Source organism: Eschrichtius robustus, chromosome 7 (genome assembly GCF_028021215.1).
Source record: "Eschrichtius robustus isolate mEscRob2 chromosome 7, mEscRob2.pri, whole genome shotgun sequence".
NCBI lineage: Eukaryota > Metazoa > Chordata > Mammalia > Artiodactyla > Eschrichtiidae > Eschrichtius > Eschrichtius robustus.
In genome coordinates, this window is record NC_090830.1 from 108,128,328 (window position 1) to 108,149,847 (window position 21,520).

General features: G+C 35.5%; 1 protein-coding gene across 7 annotated transcripts in view; it reads left to right on the forward strand.

Moving 5' to 3' along the window:
* Positions 1-21,520, forward strand: part of LCOR (ligand dependent nuclear receptor corepressor) — a 125,977-nt gene that overhangs the window by 48,853 nt on the left and 55,604 nt on the right. For all 7 annotated transcript variants that reach the window (XM_068548284.1, XM_068548287.1, XM_068548285.1 and 4 more), the window contains exons 3-4: positions 13,669-13,734; positions 14,077-14,156. The gene's annotated coding sequence lies outside the window, so the exon portion shown is untranslated. The remainder of the gene's footprint in view (positions 1-13,668; positions 13,735-14,076; positions 14,157-21,520) is intronic.

The window sequence follows — 21,520 nt, forward strand, 5'->3', positions numbered from 1 at the left end:
GAGTGGGATTGCTGGATCATATGGCAACTCTGCTTTTAGTTTTTTTTTTAAAGAAATTCACATTCTTTTATTTATTTATTTATTTATTTATTTATTTATGACTGTGTTGGGTCTTCGTTTCTCTGCGAGGGCTTTCTCTAGTTGTGGCAAGTGGGGACCACTCTTCATCGCGGTGCGCGGGCCTCTCACCATCGCGGCCTCTCTTGTTGCGGAGCACAGGCTCCAGACGCGCAGGCTCAGTAGTTGTGGCTCACGGGCCTAGTTGCTCCGTGGCATGTGGGATCTTCCCAGACCAGGGCTCGAACCCGTGTCCCCTGCATTGGCAGGCAGATTCTCAACCACTGCGCCACCAGGGAAGCCCCTGCTTTTAGTTTTTTAAGGAATCTCCATACTGTTTTCCATAGTGGCTGTACCAACTTACGTTCCCACCAGCAGTGTAGGAGGGTTTCTTTTTCTCTACACCCTCTCCAGCATTTATTATTTTGGGACTTTTTGATGATGGCCATTCTGACCAGAGTAAGGTGATACCTCGTTGTAGTTTTGATTTGCATTTCTCTAATTAGCAGTCTTGAGCATCATTTCATGAGCTTATTGGCCATCTGTATGTCTTCTCTGGAGAAATGTCTATTTAAGTCTTCTGCACATTTTTTGATTGGGTCCTTTTTTGTCTGCCCTCATTGAGTGGATAAGATCTCATCTAGTTCTAAGGCTTTAAATTCTGTCTGTACTTTGATGATTTCCAGTTTTATATCCCTGATCCCAGTGTCTCCTACTTCAAACTCACCTGTCCAGTTGTTTCTTGCATGCATCCACTTTGATCTGCAAGAGACAAGTCAGACTTAATGTGTCCAAAACTGAACTAGATTTGTCTCTGTCCAACCTGTTTCTCCTCCAGTCTTCTCTTAGAAAGTTACATTACCATTCACCCAGCTCTCGACCAAAAAAAGCCTAAGTGTCCTTTCCCTCATTCTACATCTACTGCATCATCAAAGCAAATTGGTTTAATCTTCAATATATACTTTATAACCTGTCATTACTTTCTACCTCCATTACTGCCATTCCGGTTTAAGTCACCATTTTCTCTTGCCAAGGCTATTGTAATAATAGTCTCATTATAATGTTTTACTTATAATCAGTTATCTGTGCAGCCACCTGGTAAACTTAAACAGTATAAATCTGATCACATTACTTCCATCACTACCCAAATGTAAAGCTAGTGGATTTCTCTTAAGTTCAAACCTCAATCTTCTCACCATAGCCTCTGTGATCTTGCCTCTAGAGCTCTGATCTCATGTTCTGCTTTCCATCTTATTCACTTTGCTCAGACCATACCAACTTTCTTGCTGTTTCTCACATATACCGTACTTCATACCATTTACTGCTTCAGTACTATTCCCTCTGCCTAGAATGTTCCTTTGTCTTGGATATCTACATTGGCTTGCTCACTCCATTCATTGCTCAAAAATTCAGCCTCCTAGAGTCTTTTCCAGTCTGCTGTATTCTTCTTTGACCAGTTCTTCTTTTACTTACCCTCACCACATATTATTCATTATCATCATCATCATTATTTATATCATTTGTCTCCTCTGCCAGAATTAAAGTTCCAAGATAAGGACTTTTGTCTGTGTTGTTCACAGCTGCATTCTAGTGACTGACTCATAGTAGACGCTCAATAAATAGAAATAAATAAGTATCTATAGTCTATCAAGGACAGGAGGAGGCTCAGAAACAACAGCGTTTCTAAAAGGCAATAGAAATCGCTGATCTCTCATATAATGTTTTTAGTATCTGAGAAAATATGTAATGACAAAAAGCTATTATGAATTCAGTAATGCTTTTTAAAGAAATAATGCATTTTGTTCATAGCGAAAAAATGCGTTTAGAAAAGTAGTGACTCTATGTGCAAGCACATTTTTATTTAATTTACAAACAGTGCTCATGTATGTGGACATACTGACCTTGTAATGACTGTGAGTTCCTCTAAGGAATTGTGGCCCACAGATTGTGAACTCCTGATGTAATTGACTTATTCCTAATCAACTTCAGATTTGCATTTAAATGGCTTCTTTTTAGCATAATTACTCTACCCAAGACAGTTTGATATAACAGAAAAAAATGAACCAAAACTGTCCTGGGAGTTCCAAAGAACTAAATTCATCTGACCTAGTTACTTACTACCTTTGCAGTTTTGGTTACTTAACATCTTGGAATCTCATTTATGGCATAATGTATGTAAATACCATTATATGAAATTATTTCAGTAGTGTTCCAGCTACTCAGTATGTATTCCTTTTCCCTCCTTAGTGTATTAATACCACTGTTTTTCAGTACTTCATCTCTCAATTTATTTCTGTCTTTGCTGTGATTACAGCTTTGCACAAAAAAAGTGTCCTGTCATCTCTGTTCATGGGGCAGCAAAGCAAGCCATTAATTAATTCTGGTTTTAGTTCATAGATACAGGAACCTTTTTCCATTAGATGTCACTTGCCCTTCTGTTTCATTTATTTGCATTTCTTTGGGTCTTCAGCATACCAGACACACGAAATAGAGTCATTATAAAATCTTAAATCACTTAGGTAAATAGGATGTAGGAATTAGGAAGGGTGTGTTTGTATTCATCCAACAAACACTGCAGTTAAGGAACAGGCAGGCTGATGTTAAGAAAAAGATGAATAGGCTCCAGTTCTTTGCTCAAAATCTAGTAGATAAAATGCCAAAAAAAAAAAAAAAGAAAAATTGAAGTATAGTTTACTAGTAGTACAACTTCAGCGCTGTTGAGGATGTTCTTAACTTTGCCTGGGGCTTATGGGCTGAGATAAGGGATGCCTTAGAATTAACTAGATTAAAGGTTGCAGAAGAACATTCTGGGCAGAGGGCTTGCTATACTTTAAAGGCATGGAAGCATTGACATGTATGTAACGACCAATAAATCATCTGCCCAGAGCATAGCATATGTAGAAAGAAAACGGCAGGGCAGACTGAAAAGGTAGTTTGGGACTAGACAGACCCTCAGTGATCTTGCATGCCAGCCAGGAATTTGAAGTCTTCAGTATTGTCAGTGGAAAGCCATCAAAGATTTTTAAAACCAGGAAAAGATGGAAGAGGTTTCGTGGCAGTGTGAAAGATGGATTCTGGTGGATTTGATGGTATAGGGGATGTTTTAAATAGTCAGATGAATGAAAAGTTGAGGTGTTATTAGCAGGTCGTGTGAAAAAGTGAAAAGCCTGGGCTTTAGAATCACCAGCCTGGTTTTAAACCTAGGCTCTGCGTCTTCGTAGTTGTATGAAAAAAATAGCTGCTTCAGTCTTCTATTTTCTTAAATGTATTAGGTAGTAATAATACCTGTTTTACAGTGTTCCCCTGAAGATTTTATCATAATGGGTATGAAGTACCTGATACAGTGCTTGCTTGATAACAGCTAAGGGCTCAATTATTATCTATTATTACCAACATGAGTGACATGTACTATAATTATTAAGGTAAGAAATGGTGAAGGCCTGAATTTAGGGGTGGATAAAAGAGAATAGATTTGGATGGATCTTTCGTAATTAAAATGAATAGGACTGACTGATGTAGGGAAAGAGTGGAATCATGACTGAGTGAGATTTGTAATCTGAATGTCTTGGGGGAAGGGGTTAGTGATGCCATTTTCCTGGTAAGGAATACAGGGATCATCACTGGTTGAGATGAGGAAAAAGGGGTAGAATGATTTTGATTTGGATTTTTGGAGGTATTTGGGATATCTTGGTGATGATATGAAGCAGGCAATTAGAAATAACGTCTGGAGCAAGAGATAAGAGATTGGAGAGTTGTCAGTATATGTGTGGTAGCAGAAATGTGTGTAAATCTTAACGGCAGAGCATATATTTTAAACATTTCCCCTATATCCCCACACTGCTGAGCTCTGTACAAAACACTTGATTAGTTCTTGTTATTAAGTGTGAGATTTAGGGTGACTTTGTATATAGAAAAGATAACGCATAGTTACTTCAATTTCTAATTTAATGTTCTGTTTATTTAAATTTATAAATTTAAAACCTCATTCTCCTAAAATATAGATCTTACTCCAAACTTACACTTCTGATAAATATTTTAGTTAACTCTTAAAACATTTTAATCTAAAACTATAGCTATTTTCTTCTTAAATATTGATTTAACAAAACCTTCTTAGATACTTCGAAAAAATCTTGTAAATATAATTTAAACTTATAAATGTGACTATTCTTAAGTTGTGTAAGAATTCTAATACAGTATGTAAACTTAGTAAGATTTCAGCCTACAACCAGGCGTAAATCAGCTATTCAGTTCTACATTTCAGATTAAAATTCCAAGGCTGGCTCTCTAACAGGCCAAGTTTTCTTAAAGCATTATAAATATTTACCAAATACGCATACTTATTTTGTTAACAGCTTTATTAACATATAATTTATACACCTTACAATTCACCCATTTTAAGTATACAATTCACTGATTTTTATTATATTTACCAAGTTGTGCAACCATCACCAAAATCTGTTAGAATAAATCCATCACCTTGAAAAGAAATGTGGTGTCCATTTGCAGTCATTCCCATTTTCACTCCCAGCCCTAGGAAAACACTACTTTCTATCGCTATAGATTTGTATTTTCTGGACATTTCATATAAACAGAAACATATAGTATGTAATCTTTTATTTCTGGCCTTTTTCACTTAGCATAATGTTTTGAAGTTCATTCATCCTTATTGTAATAATATTCTCATTATATGGATATACATTTTATTTATCCTAGATTACTTTTTAATACAAAATAATTAAGGTTTAATTCTCTTAAATCACTCCTATACTTTGTTTAAAAAAAAAAAAGGAAAACTTGAAAATAAGTGAACTACGCTTCTGTCATAAGTTAGAAAAAGAACAGCAGAATAAACCCAAAGAAAATAGATAATGAAACTTAGTGAAAATTAATGAACCAGAAAACAAAGATATATTAGAGAAGATCAAGAAAAGTCAAAAGTGAATTGGGAGGGGGAACTAAGAAAACAAGCCTGGTAAGATTGATCAAGGAATAAAAGACATAAATAAATAATATTATGAAAATGAAGACTACAGATGAAGAGGAGATTTAAAAGATAAGGGATTTATAGCAGTGTTATTTTATACTAGCCAAAAGGTAGAAGCAACTTGTGTCCATCGATGTATGAATGGATAAACAAAATATGATCTATGCATCAGTGGAATGTTATTCAGCCTTAAAAGGGACAGAAGTCCTGTCACATGCTGCAGGATGGATGAACCGTGAAGATATTATGCTAAATGAAGTAAGCCAGTCACTAAATGACAAATATATACTCTGTTATTCCACTTAAGAGGTGTGCAATAGTCACATTTGTATAGACAGAAAGTAGAATGGCGGTTGGCAGGACTGGGAGTAGGAGGAAATAGGGAGTTACTGTTTAATGGGTATAGAGTTGCAGTTTTGCAAGATGAAAAAAGTACTGGAGATGGGTGATGGTGCAAACAGTGTAAATATATGTAATGGTAAACTTAAAAATGATTAAAATGATAAATTTTATATTATGTACATTTTACCACAACTTTTAAAAAGATAAGGGAAAATACTATCAACCATATGCCAATAATTTTGAAATTAAAGAAAAATATAACTTACCAAAAACTGATTCAAGAAGAAATAAAAAGCTTGAATTGTTCTATTTCTATTAAATAAATTTAATAGTTAAAACTCTTCTATCAAAGAGAATAAGCCCAGAATGCTTTAGATTTGAGTTCTTCCCAACTTTTAAGGACGAAAGCTTCCCAATTTTCTGTCACCTCTTTCAGAAAGTAGGAAAAAAGGAAATATATCTCAACTCTTTTGAGGAGGACAGTTGCCAAACCCAAACATATATAAGAAAAAAAAAATTATAAGTCAGTTTCACTCATAAATAGATTAGCCCTTTAGTAATTGAAAAATTCTTCACTTTTTTGTTTTATGCTTTTTAAAAAAATTTTTATTGGAGTATAGTGGCTTTACAATGTTGTGTTAGTTTCAGGTGTAGAGCAAAGTGAAACAGTTATACATTTCCATGTATCCACTCTTTCTTTTTTTTTTTTTTTAAGACTCTTTTCCCATATACGCCATTACAGAGTATTGAGTAGAGTTCCCTGTGCTATACAGCAGGTTCTTATTAGTTATCTATGTTTTACGCTTTTATCCTTGAATAATTCTTTTTCTGATTGTTACTGCCACCTTTATTGCTTTCTTTTCTTTTCTCTTTTTTTTACATTTTTCTTATATCTATGCCTCCCTCTTTAGTTTCAACATATCTATGTCACTTTGAGTCTGTTATGAACTGCATATTGCTGTGCCCTACCTGACACTTTTTTCTCTTTTACGTTGTTAATTCAGTTGAGTAACATTTATTGTAACATGTACGCAGTTGATACTATTCCTGAAATTATTTTTTGTGTTTCTTGTTTAGCATGCTCGCTTTTTGTTTAGTTTTTAATTTTATTTACTTTTATAGTTGATCTTTTTTGGTTGTTCTCTATTTCCTCTGGTGATTGAAAATTCTTCAGCTTTATCCATACGTTTTAAGCAAATTTAAAGCTACATTTTCTTATCAACATCAAACAGTAATGACTGTTATAAGTTGTTCCCTCATCTCACATGCACACTTGATCTTACATACTTTACTTAAGCATATTTTACTCTTACTTTTTCACCCAAGATTGTGTTGTAATAGTTTGGGATGTTATTCCTAAATCATTAACTTAAAAAATTATATTGTGTTTATCTATTTAAAGAATCCTTTCTTATATGTTATATTAAACTGAATCCCCCCCTATATTAGTAACAACTGTTTATACTTAACGGTTAGTTTTACTGGTATATTGCTTACCATTATTTTTTATATAAACAGTGTTTTCCATTTTTAGGTCTTTCTTCTGAATTTTTTTTTTTTAGCTCAACTACTTTAAGTGACTGTTGCTAGTACCCAGAGTAAATGGCTGTCCTATTTTCCAAATCATAGCATATCCAGTAATTTCTTTATTTTACTCATATCTGTGAAAAATAGATTGGCTAAAAAAAGTGAGGTTTTTTTACCCTCAGAATTTTGTGAGCATACTTCCATTGGCTTTTAGCATTTACTTTTACTGATGAAATGCCTGTCATTCTAAATCCCTTTCTTCTTATTTTATGTAAAATTAAGTAAAATTTTCTCCTTATTTGGAGCTTTTAAACTTTTATTTTTGAAATTCAGATATTCTGCCAGGAGAGTTTTTACATGTATATATGCTTTGTTTTCCCCTGCGTATTCTGCCCCAGTACTTCTCAGAGCACATTATATATGAAGACTCAAGACAGTATTCAACATTAGGAAGTTTTCTTTTCCTTCTCCTCCTCCTTCCCCCTCACCCTACCCCCATTTCTTAAATTTAATTTTTAAAAATTTATATTCTTTGCTCTTTCTTGTTCTGGAAATCCTATTTCACAGATATTGAATGTCCTGGCCTCCTCCTCATCTCTAATCTTTTTCTCATGATTTCTGTGTCTGCAGATTTACTATGCATTGTGAGGACATTTCTTAAATTGGCTTTTTAAATCACTAATTTGATGTATATTTTTCTACTTAATACCTCCATTTGGTTTTTTGGCAGTTTCGTTTTTCTTTTTTCCCCTCCCCAAGCACATATTCTCCACTCCTTTTCCAGAGCAGCTTGCTTTTTGTTTTAAATGCTGTTCTTCCCTGGTTACAATAGAAATACTATTTATAATTTTTCTTCAATCTCTGATGTTTTTCTTCATTAATTCTGTTTCAGTTTGGGCTGTTAGTTTTGACTGGGGTATTGTTTGTCTTCAGTATGTCTGGTCAAGTTTTTCATCAGTGTTTTTTTCTTTTTTGAATTTTATTTTATTTTTTTATACAGCAGGTTCTTATTAGTTATCTGTTTTACACATATTAGTGTATATAGGTCAATCCCAATCTCCCAATTCATCCCACCACCACCCCCAACCCTGCTTTCCCCCTTTGGTGTCCATACGTTTGTTCTCTACATTTGTGTCTCTATTTCTGCCTTGCACACCAGTTCATCTGTACCATTTTTCTAGATTCCACATGTATGCGTTAATATACAATACTTGTTTTTCTCTTTCTGACTTCATTCTGTATGATAGTCTCTAGGTCCATCCACGTCTCTACAGATGATCCAATTTCATCCTTTTTATGGCGGAGTAATATTCCATTGTATATATGTACCACATCTTCTTTATCCATTCATCTGTCGATGGGCATTTAGGTTGCTTCCATGACCTGGCTATTGTAAATAGTGCTGCAGTGAACATTGGGGTGCATGTGGCTTTTTGAATTATGGTTTTCTCTGGGTATATGCCCAGTGGTGGGATTGTTGGGTCATATGGTAATTCTATTTTTAGTTTTTTAAGGAACCTCCATACTGTTCTCCATAGTGGCTGTATCAATTTACATTCCCACCAACAGTGCAAGAGGGTTCCCTTTTCTCCACACCCTCTCCAGCATTTGTTGTTTGTAGATTTTCTGATGATGCCCATTCTTTTTCATCAGTTCTTGTGCTGGGTAATTCTCAGGGTGATAAGTAAGCCAGCAAATGGGTTCCTCACAGAGCATGGGCCGGAAGCAGATGCTCAGGGAGAGAGGAAGAACTCTTAATGAGTGTAGCTGTCCAGCAGGGGTGGATTGTGTAAAGTAATGAGAAGAGGAGCCTGGTTTTTGCTCATTACCTGTAGAAGTTCATCCAGAGTTATTTGGTTGTATGACACACTGAAATAGCTGGAACATCAGTAAAAAGGGATTCATTACCTTATATTCCTTTGGATTGCATGTGAAAGATTGTATAATCTGGTGCTTTTTAATTATTCATTTTGGCACTCACTTGTAATGAAGTTGAGTGTGGTATTTGCAAGTTTAAAACCCTGAGTTTTAAGCAAAGAACTCCAGATACTATCAGTCTCCTCTTTGTTTATTAAGCTATTAGTTGATCATCGTTACCAGCACGTACCTTTGAACTGATATTTTATAAAATAATAATACTCTATTGAAGATTGAGCTCTTTTATACCGGGCACCAAGTTTTGCAAGATATCCAAGGGACCTTGATGTGAAAATTACTGATTTTCTGATATGCTCCTAGTTTTCCTTCAGCCCCTCTTTATCTCTCAGACTGATAATCTCTGTACTGTTATCTCAGAGGAGACGTTCCCAAGAGTCATGAACCATATTTTCATTCCATTCATAATATTTTGCTTTATTTCAAAAGTACAGGCTGTTGCTTATTAGTTGGCTATAAATTTGATATGTCCCTATCTTGTTACTTTTCATAATCTGCTTTCCCCATTTTGGTTAGAAATAGAGTAGAGATTATGATTTAGATTGAAGAGGGTAATGTATGAGTAATTTTAATCTTCTGTCTTTTGTTTTTGAGAGCTAGGTTATTCAAAGCAGAAGCTAAAAACCAGGCACATAGAGCCCTAGTATAAGAGGAACCTTGTGGGAAACAGGAAAGACCTCCCTTCCTAGCCTTCTTGAAGCATTAAATCTCCTTGAGGAGATAAGACATAAACATATAGAAGGAAACACAAAAACAGTGTTTAGCTAGCCTATGACAAATTTTATATTACAGAATACTTACATAGGGCTTTACATGTGACAGAAAAGAGAAAACATAAGGCAGTTGACATTTATTTAAAAGTGGGGGGAGTGATATGTGAATTCTGAGAACGAGAAAACTGGAAACTCAGGCTTCATGAGGGCAGACACCATATCTGTCATCATTGCCTGCCTACTCAGTGCCCGCCACTGTCCCTGATAGGTGGTAGGCCTTCAGTTAATATATGTTGGATAAGCGAATATCTATTTGTTGAACAAACTGAAGAGTTCTTTGAAGGAAGTAATTTATTTGGGCAGAGGTGAAATGAAAAGGCTTGAGAAAATATTAGGAGGTAGAAATAATAGATGACTGAATAGATTAGAATACCAACGTGGCTGGAGCTGTGAGAATGAGCAGGAAAGTTCTGAGAAATAAGACTGTCAGTGGTAGGTTAGGGTCAAATTATAAATAGTTTTGATTGCTGGACTTAGGAATTTGGGATTTGTTTTTTAAACAAAGTGGGGTTTTTCTGAACAGATGGTCACATTGTTAAAGTAGTGTTCAGGAATACTGTCTGAAGACACAGTGATTGTCTTCAGGTTGCAGCGAGAAAGGGATTGGAGACCAGCTTTGATTCCAGTTGCAATGTTGGATAGGAATTCTTTGGCCAGTAGTCATGCTCAATAAAATTATTAATATTTCTTTACATGTAATAATATATTACATACAGGTGCTTTTTAAGCCCTGGTGATTGAACATAAGGACATAGCTGTCTTTTTCATTATTTATTTAATTTTCCATGGCATTTTGTTTATTGATCTTCATGGCTTTTTTGTGAGATCATGGTATAAATTTTGAATACATTTGTTCTTTTCTTGTTTGCCTTTTGTTAATGTCAAGCATAGCACGTGAGACATTCCTTGTTGCTATGCAACTGCTAAATTCAGTATTTTAGTATTAATAAAACTGAGTGGCACTAAATTCAGTTAACAGGGGGAAGCAAAATATGACTTAACAATGTCTGATCAGTATTTGTACAGTTTAATGTATTGCTGCAGACGTGAGCAAAAGAGAAGTGACTTGTTTACAGTTACTGTTTTGATCAAAATTAGTTGTGGTTAAATCTTTGCATTTATGACCAGATTTTTTTTCTTGTTTGATTCTTTTTGGTCTGTCCCTTTCACTGCTCTTTGATAATATGATTCAGTTTTTGTTAGTGTTTGTGTGTTATTGATGAAGTTCTTATTCTATTATTCTTTCCAATTCTGTTATCTTTTGTAATTTTTAAAGTTTTATCTCCCAAGGCTTTTATTTGCTTTTTTTCTTTCTTAGTATTATTTTTTGCTGTATTTACATTTTTCCCTTTCAAGAATTTATGGCTAAGCATCCACATTTGGAATTTGTTATAATTTCATATAAACCCAGGTGAAAGCCTATTAAATTTGCTCTTCAGAGTAAGGGCCACCTGTAATCCCCTTTAGTTATTTGCAGTGTGTACTTGGTACTTGCCAGATATTGAAGTGCTTTCATTAATATTTGTGAAGTCAGAAATCCATTTTGGGGATAAGAGGGCTTTAGAGGCAGCTGCAGGATTTTTTTTTTTTTAAGTTAGTGTTGAAAATATATAGTTTGCAGGCCCAAGATAGGCAGTATCTAGCAATTCTTTCTCATTCCCTCATCACCACCTCCCCACCCTCAAAACCCTTAGCCCAACACTTTCTCTCCTCCCTAGTGTAGGGAAGAGAGGACATAGTAATTTAGTGGACAGTGTTTTAATTATAGTAGGCAAATAATAAACAGGATAGATACCTCCCATTTGCTTGAATGGGTAGTTTGGTTTTGCTGATGTCCTTGGAATCATTTTGATGGGAAGAACGAAGGAGAGTTGAAAAACAATTAATCCTTAATAATAAATGAAAAATCTAGAATCTAGAAATCATGAAAATAGTTTAGAAAAATCAGCTCTCTAACTACAGTGCAGATACTACAAACTCTAGGGATTACCTTATTGAAAATGATGGCTTAATATTAAGGACAAAGAAATCCCTTACATTACAATGTTACTCTTACAACCAGATAAAATACTGTTTCTAGGGACCATCTTTTCTACTCCCTTACTTTCCAAACGCTTTATGGTGATTGTATTTGTGGTTAGGAAATGTCCCTGTTTGTGGACCTCATGTATCCACCTGGCTATAGTATTTACATTAGTGGTTCCCTCACTTTTGAACATAAGAGTACTTTTTTAACAATTAAAAAAAATTATAAACCCTTAGGTGATAATAGATAGATAGTGCCCCAAACTACTAGGAATTCAGTAACACTTTATATATTTTCTTAATTGCAATAATATTTGTGTGCATTTGAAAAGTTGTATGTACAAGGCCTATTCTTTCTAAAGGTCATGCTTAAAGGACATGGATTCATGGACCTCTTGTAATTATTTGAGCTCCTAATGAGGTCCATGATACATAATTTGGGAACTGCTGCACTAATGAATTATTTGTTATGTTGTATAAAGGTACAATTTGATTCTCTTTTGCATTTTCCTCCTTACTCTTAATCCATAGAAAACAGCAAGATGGCAAAGATATTTTTACATTGTTTTTCATTGAGTTAATCAACATTTGAGATAATAAATTAGAAAAGGTTTTTTTTTGTTTGTTTTCATTTTCTACTTTTTTTTTAGAACTTTCTAAAGGAATTTTTTTAAATATTTTTTTTAATTTATTTGGCTGTGTCGGGTGTTAGTTGTGGCTCGCAGGATCTTCTATTGCAGCGCGCAGGCTTCTCCCTAGTTGTGGCACGCAGGCTCAGTAGTTGCAGCACGCAGGCTCTCTAGTTGTGCATGGGTCAGTAGTTGCAGCGCGTGGGCTCTCTAGTTGTGGCGCACAGGCTCTAGAGCGCACAGGCTCAGTAGTTACGGCACGTGGGCTTAGTTGCCCTGTGGCATGTGGGATCTTATTTCTGTGACCAGGGATCGAACCTGTGTCCCTTGCATCGGAAGGCGGATTCTTAACCACTGGACCACCAGGGAAGTCCCCTCATTTTCTACTTTGTACTGATTGAGAGTGGTAATAGTTTAAAACATCTATGTGTAGGTATATTTGAATTCTCTTTCTCTCTCTCTCTTTCTTTTTGTATGTGTAATTAGTGGGTTCTAGCTTCATAAAGGAACCAGTGAGTAGTTACTGTAGCAATGTGAACTAATTACAGAAGTCTTTTTCTTTTATAATATTAAAATGGGCTTTTTGTGTGTGCATGTGATACACATGTTGTTTTCAGTTAGGATTTTCCTTCTTAAAAAATACTGTTAGGCTTCCCTGGTGGCGCAGTGGTTGAGAATCTGCCTGCTAATGCAGGGGACACGGGTTCGAGTCCTGGTCTGGGAAGATCCCACATGCCGCGGAGCAACTGGGCCCGTGTGCCACAACTACTGAGCCTGCGCGTCTGGAGCCTGTGCTCCGCAACAAGAGAGGCCGCGATAGTGAGAGGCCCGCGCACCGCGATGAGGAGTGGCCCCTGCTTGCCGCAGCTGGAGAAAGCCCTCGCGCAGACACGAAGACCCAGCACAGCCAAAAATAAATAAATTAATTAATTAATTTTAAAAAAATACTGTTAGATTGAAGAATCTGTTATCTCAGTTCATATTCAGAAACATGCCATTTAGATTAACCCAGAACATTGTGGAAATTTTGAAGCAGTTTGACTCTTTCATTGGGGAAGGTGCTTTTTAAAATGAAGTTTGAAAGTTTATGTAAAGAGGTATTTGGAATTTTGTAAGATAGTAAGAGATCTCATGAATTTCCATTCCTTCATTGGTTATTTCTACTGTTGTTTTGTATTGTCTTGGAATGGGCTCTGAATTTGTATTGAGTGTTAATCACTGACAAAAATGCAAATGCTCCTTTTAGATTGGTCATATACTCTCCTCAGCATCCCATGAGTAATAATCTGGAGGTCCTTGAGAATTGGAAGAAAACACCATTGTTTTTTCATGCAACAAGGTTAAATTTACTGTAGGGAATATTATTGTAATAATGGATTTTTTTTCATCCTTTTAGGGTTTGAAAGTATTCTTGAAGGGCTGTTTGGACCTGCATTATTAAAAGATCTCAGTTTATTTAAAGGTATTCAAAAATTTTTTTGGCATTTCAAATTCTTCCTGGTGACATAAATGATACCTTGGTGATTTAAGCCCCAGTCTCCTTCTCCTTTTTATTCACAGTTTTATGTGGGTTGAAGCTATATCCATGTAAGCATCTTTTTGTGTGTGGTTGATAATGCAGATATATGTATGAATAAGGTGTATTAACTAGTGAGCAATTATTGCAGATAAGGAATCTGTCTACTACTTAGTGAGGGGTGTTTTTGTTGTTAAAATAAATAATATTTTTGAAATTAGTTCTCATTTGTTTCCTGAAAAATCCTCTCTTGTAACTGTTAATTTGTTATTCCTACTATTTTTGCAGACTGTGAACCTGAAAGCATTTCTGATTGGACTTTTGATGAAAATTGTCTGTTCTGTTGCTTGAGAAGAGATAAAGTAAAGGTAACCAAGAAACTTGTGAAACTTGTCTAGTGTGGTATTTTATAGTTTTTATTTTTCCAAAATTTGGTTACTTTGTTGGAGGATTTGTAGGAGTACTGATTCCATATTTATTCATAAAAGTTTTGATAGTAACTCAGTTTTGCAATTTAGACTGTTTCTAGTCTGTTGATTAGCCTATTGAGAAATCTGTATCCCAACATGCATTGGTCTATTTATTTAGTTCACTAGGCAGAATAATGAACTAGGTCTCAAACTGTTGTGTTTATTTTAAATACGAAATGTATGGTAATTCCCGTAATGGGAGTCATTCGGACAGTAACATGGATCTGGATCAAGTAGTTAACTAATTCATGTAGATTTATGATGGACTGTGGTTTATGCTTTAGTATGTTTCTTCATAATATATGAGCATGGATGCTGTTTGTGTTCAGTTGTAAAAATTGGCTGTACCTTTGCATTTCTGTTGTTTTATTGCTTTGTGTTAAACATAAAAAGAATTCCGGTTTAGAAACATTTCAATTGTTGGAAACATTTATTAATAATGGTTTACTGTCTTATGTTTCTTTTTTTGGTATTTCTGTTCCCTGCTTTAAAGCTTTGGAAACATTTTTAATTCCTTCCTCTCTCTGGTACACTTCTAACTTCAAATCATTGACCAGGTTCTATCAGTTCTTCCATTCTTTTTCTTTCTACAGTCGTCACCATAGTTCAGACCATTAGCATTACTTCTGGACTACTGAAATAACATGATTGGTCTCTTTTAGTTTTCTTCAGTGTGTTAAACACTGCTACATGGTTAAACCCCTCTCCTCCCTACCTCCCCCTGACCCTCACCCCTCAGATGGTGTGGAAATGTTACCCTGCACTCAGTCTCCAGTGACTTTACAATTATCTTTGGGATTCATTAGCCTAATGCTCAGTGCCTCAGTACCCTCCACAGGTCAGTCCACTTCTCTTTCTAATGCTACCCCACTAGTCTTCCATGCAAAACTGGTCTGATCATTTGTATTAAACAACATGCTTTTACCATTTGAACTACAACATTGCATGCCCGTTGTTCTTTATAGCTTGAAGTTCCCCTTGCTCTTACTCTTACCTTGACTCCCCTTTCTTATTAATGGTACACCTCTGCTCTTATTGCTGTTTCCACCCTTCACACTGTTGTAGTAAATATTATACCAATTATTTGTCAAGTAATATTCTGCCTTTTGTTGTTTATCCTTTTCTGTGTTTGAATCTTGTGTTCCTGACTACACTGTCAACCTCTGAAGACCATGAAACATGACATGCTTCTTCGTACCCCTGCATTTGGCCACTTTACCATTATTTACCATTGTTGGAAAGTAGTTTTAAAATCAAAGCCAGTTTAAGAGCTTCTTAACGTTCTTCTTTTGTGGTATCTTTTTCTTGCTTAAGTACATGAAAAAGTGTTTGCTGTGATTATCCAGGATGGTCTGTTTTTATTGAATTAATGAGTAAAGTGTTTTGAAATTTACTGTGGTTTGAAAAAGGCCAGAAAATTAAGCAGCTACCAATGAAGTTAAAGTTCATCATTTTAAACTGTGTGTGTCTGTGTGTGTGTGCGTGCACACGCATACGTGTTGTGACTGTCTGTTGAAGTTATTTAATAGGCATTTTGGTAGCATAGAAGGAGCCAATGATTAATTACCTTTCTTTCAGAATTGGTTTGGGAGGAAAGCCTTTCTATGTTCAATAATTGAGTAGAGTATAGTCTTGTAATATGATTGAGTTTTCCATTGCTATATGAGGATAAAATGTTGCATGAATATTTTTAGAGGAAAACAGAAATAGCAACGCATGGAACCATGTAGCATTTAACCATGTAGCAGCTGTTCTTACTGTTCGTAATTCTATAATTTTTAGTTAGTATTCTAATTAGGAAGAATATTTCCGTTTGAAAACCCAGCTAGATCTGGGAAAGCTGATTTTCTCCATTAGGCATTTCACTATCTGTCTTGGGCATTTATTTTTTTCAGAGACAGCCATAATGTCTATGGAAAATAGTAAGAGAGAGCCTAGAATATATAACTTGTCAAATGTATAGCTTTAGTTGTGTTAGATTTAAAGTGATTTTGTTGAAACTCTTTGCAGGCATTTGGAGCATCTTATCTGAGAAGCACTAGAATCTGGAAATTAAATGTATCCATTGGGTTGAGGCTTGGCTGACTTAAGATTCCAAAAATAGAAGAAATATGTGGAGAGAATGGTAACAGCCAAGAGGTGGCAGCATAGAGCACAATATTAGAATCTTAAGTTGGGGTTGGCATGGCGAGATGTCTAGATAATGTTTGGAAGAGCTGTTAGAAATACGGGTCTGATATTTGGGAATGAGATGGAGGTTATGCATATTTTTTAGTTAATTGGATTTTCATTGGATACTGACTGTTAGAATGGATAAAGTAAATACATTATTTATATTTACTTTTTAAAATATCTAGATGAAAAATGAAGTTGCCTCTTCAGAAAATATAACAAATATTCAGCTAGAAATTAGTAAAACAATTGTTCATCTACACTTCAGCAGTTAGAAAATATAATTTGTAAGGGAAAGACAACTAACATTTTTTTTGAGCATATACTATGTGTCATTTACTTTTGTTTCCATTTAGTCTCACAACAACGCTATAAAGTTGGTTAAAGATATCCCAGTTTTACAAATAAAGATATGGGAAGGGTCGCAGAGACTAAGTTATGGGCAAAGTCACATAGCTGGGATTTGATCCATGTTTTTAGAATACATGCATTTTGATAACAAAATGGTCGAGTAAGAATTAAGAAGCATTTGGGATTACTCAGTTTGAAAGGGGGAGAGAGTAAGAGTGTAAATGGGCATGAGGATATTTGAAATAGCCAGTCTCAGATGTGCTAGGCGTCACTGCCTACCTGCCTGCCTGCCTTGCTTGGCTTTTTCTTTCTTTCCTTCCTTTCCTGTTTGTTGGGCATGTAGTAGACATTCTAAAATATTTACTAAATGAGGAACTAAGAAGTCAACATGCTTAATAAAGTTGGAGAATTATAATATTAATAGCTAACTGTTGTGAGTGCTTACATGTGCCAAGCATATATACAAAGTTCTCTGTGTATTATTCACTCATGAGGCTTTTTACTTTTTCTTAGCTTCTTTTTAAAATTATTTTAGACATATAAAACGGTTGCAAAAATAATAAAAAGAATTCCTCTATACCCTTTACCCAGGTTTCTCAAATGTTAACATCTTATGTAACCACAGTACAGTTATAAAAATCACGAAATTAACATTGATACAATAGTATAATCTGCAAGCCTTTCAGAATTCACCAGTTACCCCAGTAATGTCATTTTTCTGGTCCAGGAGCCAATCTAGGATCACACTTTGTATTTAGTTGTCATGTCTCCTTAGTCTCCTTTAGTCTGGAATAGTTCTCAGTTTTTCTTTGCCTTTCATAACATTGACAGTTTTGAAGAATGCTGGCAAATTGATTTGTAGAATGCCCCTCAATTTAAGTTTTTCTGATGATTCCTCGTGATTGAATTCAGGTTACACATTTTTGGCAAGAACTGTACAGAATTGATGTTGTGTCATCCTTAGTGCACCATATTGAGAAACACATGGTGATGTTTACTTTGATCACTTGGTTAAGATGGTGTCTGCCAGTTTTCTCTACTGTAAGGTTTCTGTTTTTTTCCCTTTTGTGGAAATCGTGGAGACGTGCTTTGAGATTTTGTGAATCTCTTTTTCTCATCATACTAGTTTCTTATCATACATTAATTTTAGCATCAATTGATGAATCGTGCCTGAAAAAGTTACTACTATGGTGTTTACCGGATGATGATTTTCTATTTGTATTATTTCTTCAACCTCTGTTAGCTGGAAACCTACTGTAAGGAAGAGGTTTCCCTTCTCTATCTATTCTATCTATGTTTTTGTTTGTTTACCTATCAATATGGACTTACATATTCTTATTTTGTTCTTTTGGTTATAATTTATTACAATCATTGTTTATTTTGTAGTTTGAATTGTTCTGGATTTGGCCATTGAGAGCCCATTCAGGTTGGCTCTTCATCTTTTTTTTTTTTTTTTAAACATGTTTCTATCATTTCTTTACTTTTTGGCACCAAAATATGTTCCACACATATCTTTGCTTTCCCTTCCCCAACCCTGGATTTCTCCAAGGAATCCTAGTTTCTCTTATTTGGAAAATTGTATAAGAAACCAAGGTACTAGGTATACTCATTGGTACTAGAACATCACTGCTTCTAGGCCTCGTCAGTTGTCTGAGCTAGGAAATATGTATGTTTACTTAAATATATGTATATATACATCTGTATTTCTTTCTGTATCTATTAGAAACCATCTTGTGAGGCTTTTATTAATTGTAGGATCGTGTTGATAGTATGAAGAGCTGATCCAATAGTAGTGAGAGAGTATTGGAGAGATGGGAAGAATTAAAAATTACTTTCACCATTTCATATCCCTAAAAATGGACTAATTCTAAGCAATGAATCAGTCTATAGTAATGGCTGTTCTTGTACATGGATAGAGTAGAGATAGCAAGTATAGAGTAAAGAGCATGGATGTTTTAGTAACTAAGGATAATGTAAGATGGGATGTTGTACAAAAATATAAAATGTTTATGCTCTTAAGTTTATTATAAGACTGTTAGTAAGTTCAGTATTTGACTAGCATATTAGGAGAATGTTTTAAGAAGTTGGGACTTGAGCTGCATTTTTGAAGAATACATAGGTCTGGATAGGCAGACACAGGAGGGGCACATCCTGGGTGCAGCAGAGCATTTATTTTTGTAAGTAACCAGCGATAAGACTAGAGTCACATTATAGATCTCTTTCAGTGCCCATCTACCCTCAGGAATCATGTAACTAGATAGATTTCATTAGTCTGTCATGTGTTTACTCTGAACATTTCATAGTTTCCTCTGTTTTGTGAGTATACACTAATTAGAAGTTTAGATATATCCTTCTAACATTTTAATTTTTTTTTTAATTTAATTAATTTATTTATTTATGGCTGTGTTGTGTCTTCATTTCTGTGCGAGGGCTTTCTCTAGTTGCGGCAAGTGGGGGCCACTCTTCATCGCGGTGCGCGGGCCTCTCACTATCACGGCCTCTCTTGTTGCGGAGCACACGCTCCAGACGCGCAGGCTCAGCAACTGTGGCTCACGGGCCTAGTCGCTCCGCGGCATGTGGGATCTTCCCAGACCAGGGCTCGAACCCGTGTCTCCTGCATTGGCAGGCAGATTCTCAACCACTGCGCCACCAGGGAAGCCCTAACATTTTAATTTTTATTTCTATTTTAGCACATTGAAATTTATAGTAAGAGCAGATACTAAATCTAGTTATTATTTTCTCATTGTATCCTACAGCATGTATTTGTGTTGAATTATTAGTTTGGGTATATTCAGTGCTGTTAGATAATGACTTGTCTGTCATCTTGTCCCAGAGTGCCACAACTCAGTAAGTATTCATAGTACCTATTATATAAAAGGAACTGTGGAAGAAAAATGTATCAATATAGTGCCTGTCTATTAAGACTGAGAAAGAAGAAACAAATATGAGAAGTTTAAGGGTTATTTACTTGTGAGACTTAAACAGATACAGGGTGGAGTTAAATGGATACCACAAATTAATACATGATTAACTACTTGCTCAGTTAATTGTACAAATCTAAATTGCAAGACCTAACCTTGTTGTGTTTCCAGAGGCCTTTTATAGATTATTTTAAAAGATTCAGGAAAACCACTTGACACAGTGAATCAGTGCTCATCCAAGATTAAATATCAAAGAGGTTTTTTTGGGGGCGGGGGCAGTTTGTGTGTGTGTGTGTGTTGTGTTTTTTTAATATATACTCCCGATCTGTGGACTTTTTCCCCCTAAAACAAACATACAGACTTGGAGAAACCATTAATCGGAGATTAACTGTATCCAATTTTATGTGGTTAGAGTTAACCAGTATACTAATCATACTGATCATTTGGCAGATTTATTGAATGTCTGGTTCTGTGATAAACCAGAAAGTATACCAAAGAAGTAAAAAGTGGATCCCTCCTTGCTTATGGAATGTTGGTGAGACCATGGTGGCTAATGGAATTAAAGGAGATCTAAATTAGGGAGATTTAAATCCTCTATCCTGCTTGCCCAGAATCAGAGCTCTGATATTGAGAGTAAAATTCCCTCCTTCATTCTCATATGTAATATTTGAAAAGGTAGTAGATAACACAAGAAAATACAAGTACGTAGCAGTTGAGAGGTGCAACAGATGACACTGGAATTTGCTTAATCAAGGAGATCGAATTCAACGTGAACCTTAAAAGGATCTGTGTTTTAGAACAGTTAATTTGATAGTTATTTTTAGGATGTAATGGAGAGAAAATTAGAAGAGGTTCTTGTAATCATCCAGAAAATAAGCCTGAACTAGGGTCTTGGCTGTGCAGATGCATAAGGAAGGGATGTATGTAGAAAATCTAGAATAAAGAATTGCTGAAACTTAATGATTACATAAATGTATAGATAAGGGAGAGTGAAGTGATACTGATGTTAGGCTTTCTAAGCCAGGTTGACTTAGCATGGCGAATTAACAGAGGTTGAGAAGTGAGACAGGGAAAGGTGTAGTGGCCAGTTTTTATGGTGAGGATAATGAGGTTATTAGCTGGAAGCAGTTTGCGATGAAAGTAAGCATTTAGTTGGAAGTGTCCAGGAGACAGAGTTGTGGAAATTGAGTTGAAAGAAGAGGCCTGAGCTGAATACATATTTGGAGTGTTCCTGAATACATACAATGATTGGTTTATTTGAGCAGGTGAAGTCTTCGGTGAGAGGTAAAGCGCAAAATAGTGAGAACTGAAGAAAACCTTCATTTTAGAAAGTAGGAAGAAGAATCAGATTGAAAGGAAGGTAGAATCATAGAATAAATGGGTTGCCCATCTTGAATCAGACAACTTCCTGGCCCCATCCTGGGTGATAAGTAGGGAGATGTGGATTGTCACGTTTGTTGCTCTAATATGGACTTCTATGCCATTTCCCAAAATGGACCCTAAGTGGGTTGAGTAAGTACCCCCAAACATACTCCACTGGGCTTTGAGAGAATAGCTTCTCAAGAACACTGGTTGTGGGAGCCAGACTATAAGTCTGACAGGGTTAATGAATAAGTGGTGTGGGAGTTAAGAAACGGATATAGACTACTAGTTTGAAAAGTTGTCAGTGTCAGGGGTGATGAAGGAAACAGGACCATAGAAGGAATGGGCAGTTGGTTTAAGTAAAGATGTTTTGGGGAGGAGGGGGAAACACATAATATTTATACTCTTGAAAGAAAAGAAACTGGAGGAGAGGAAGAAATTAGTTATTAAAAGGAC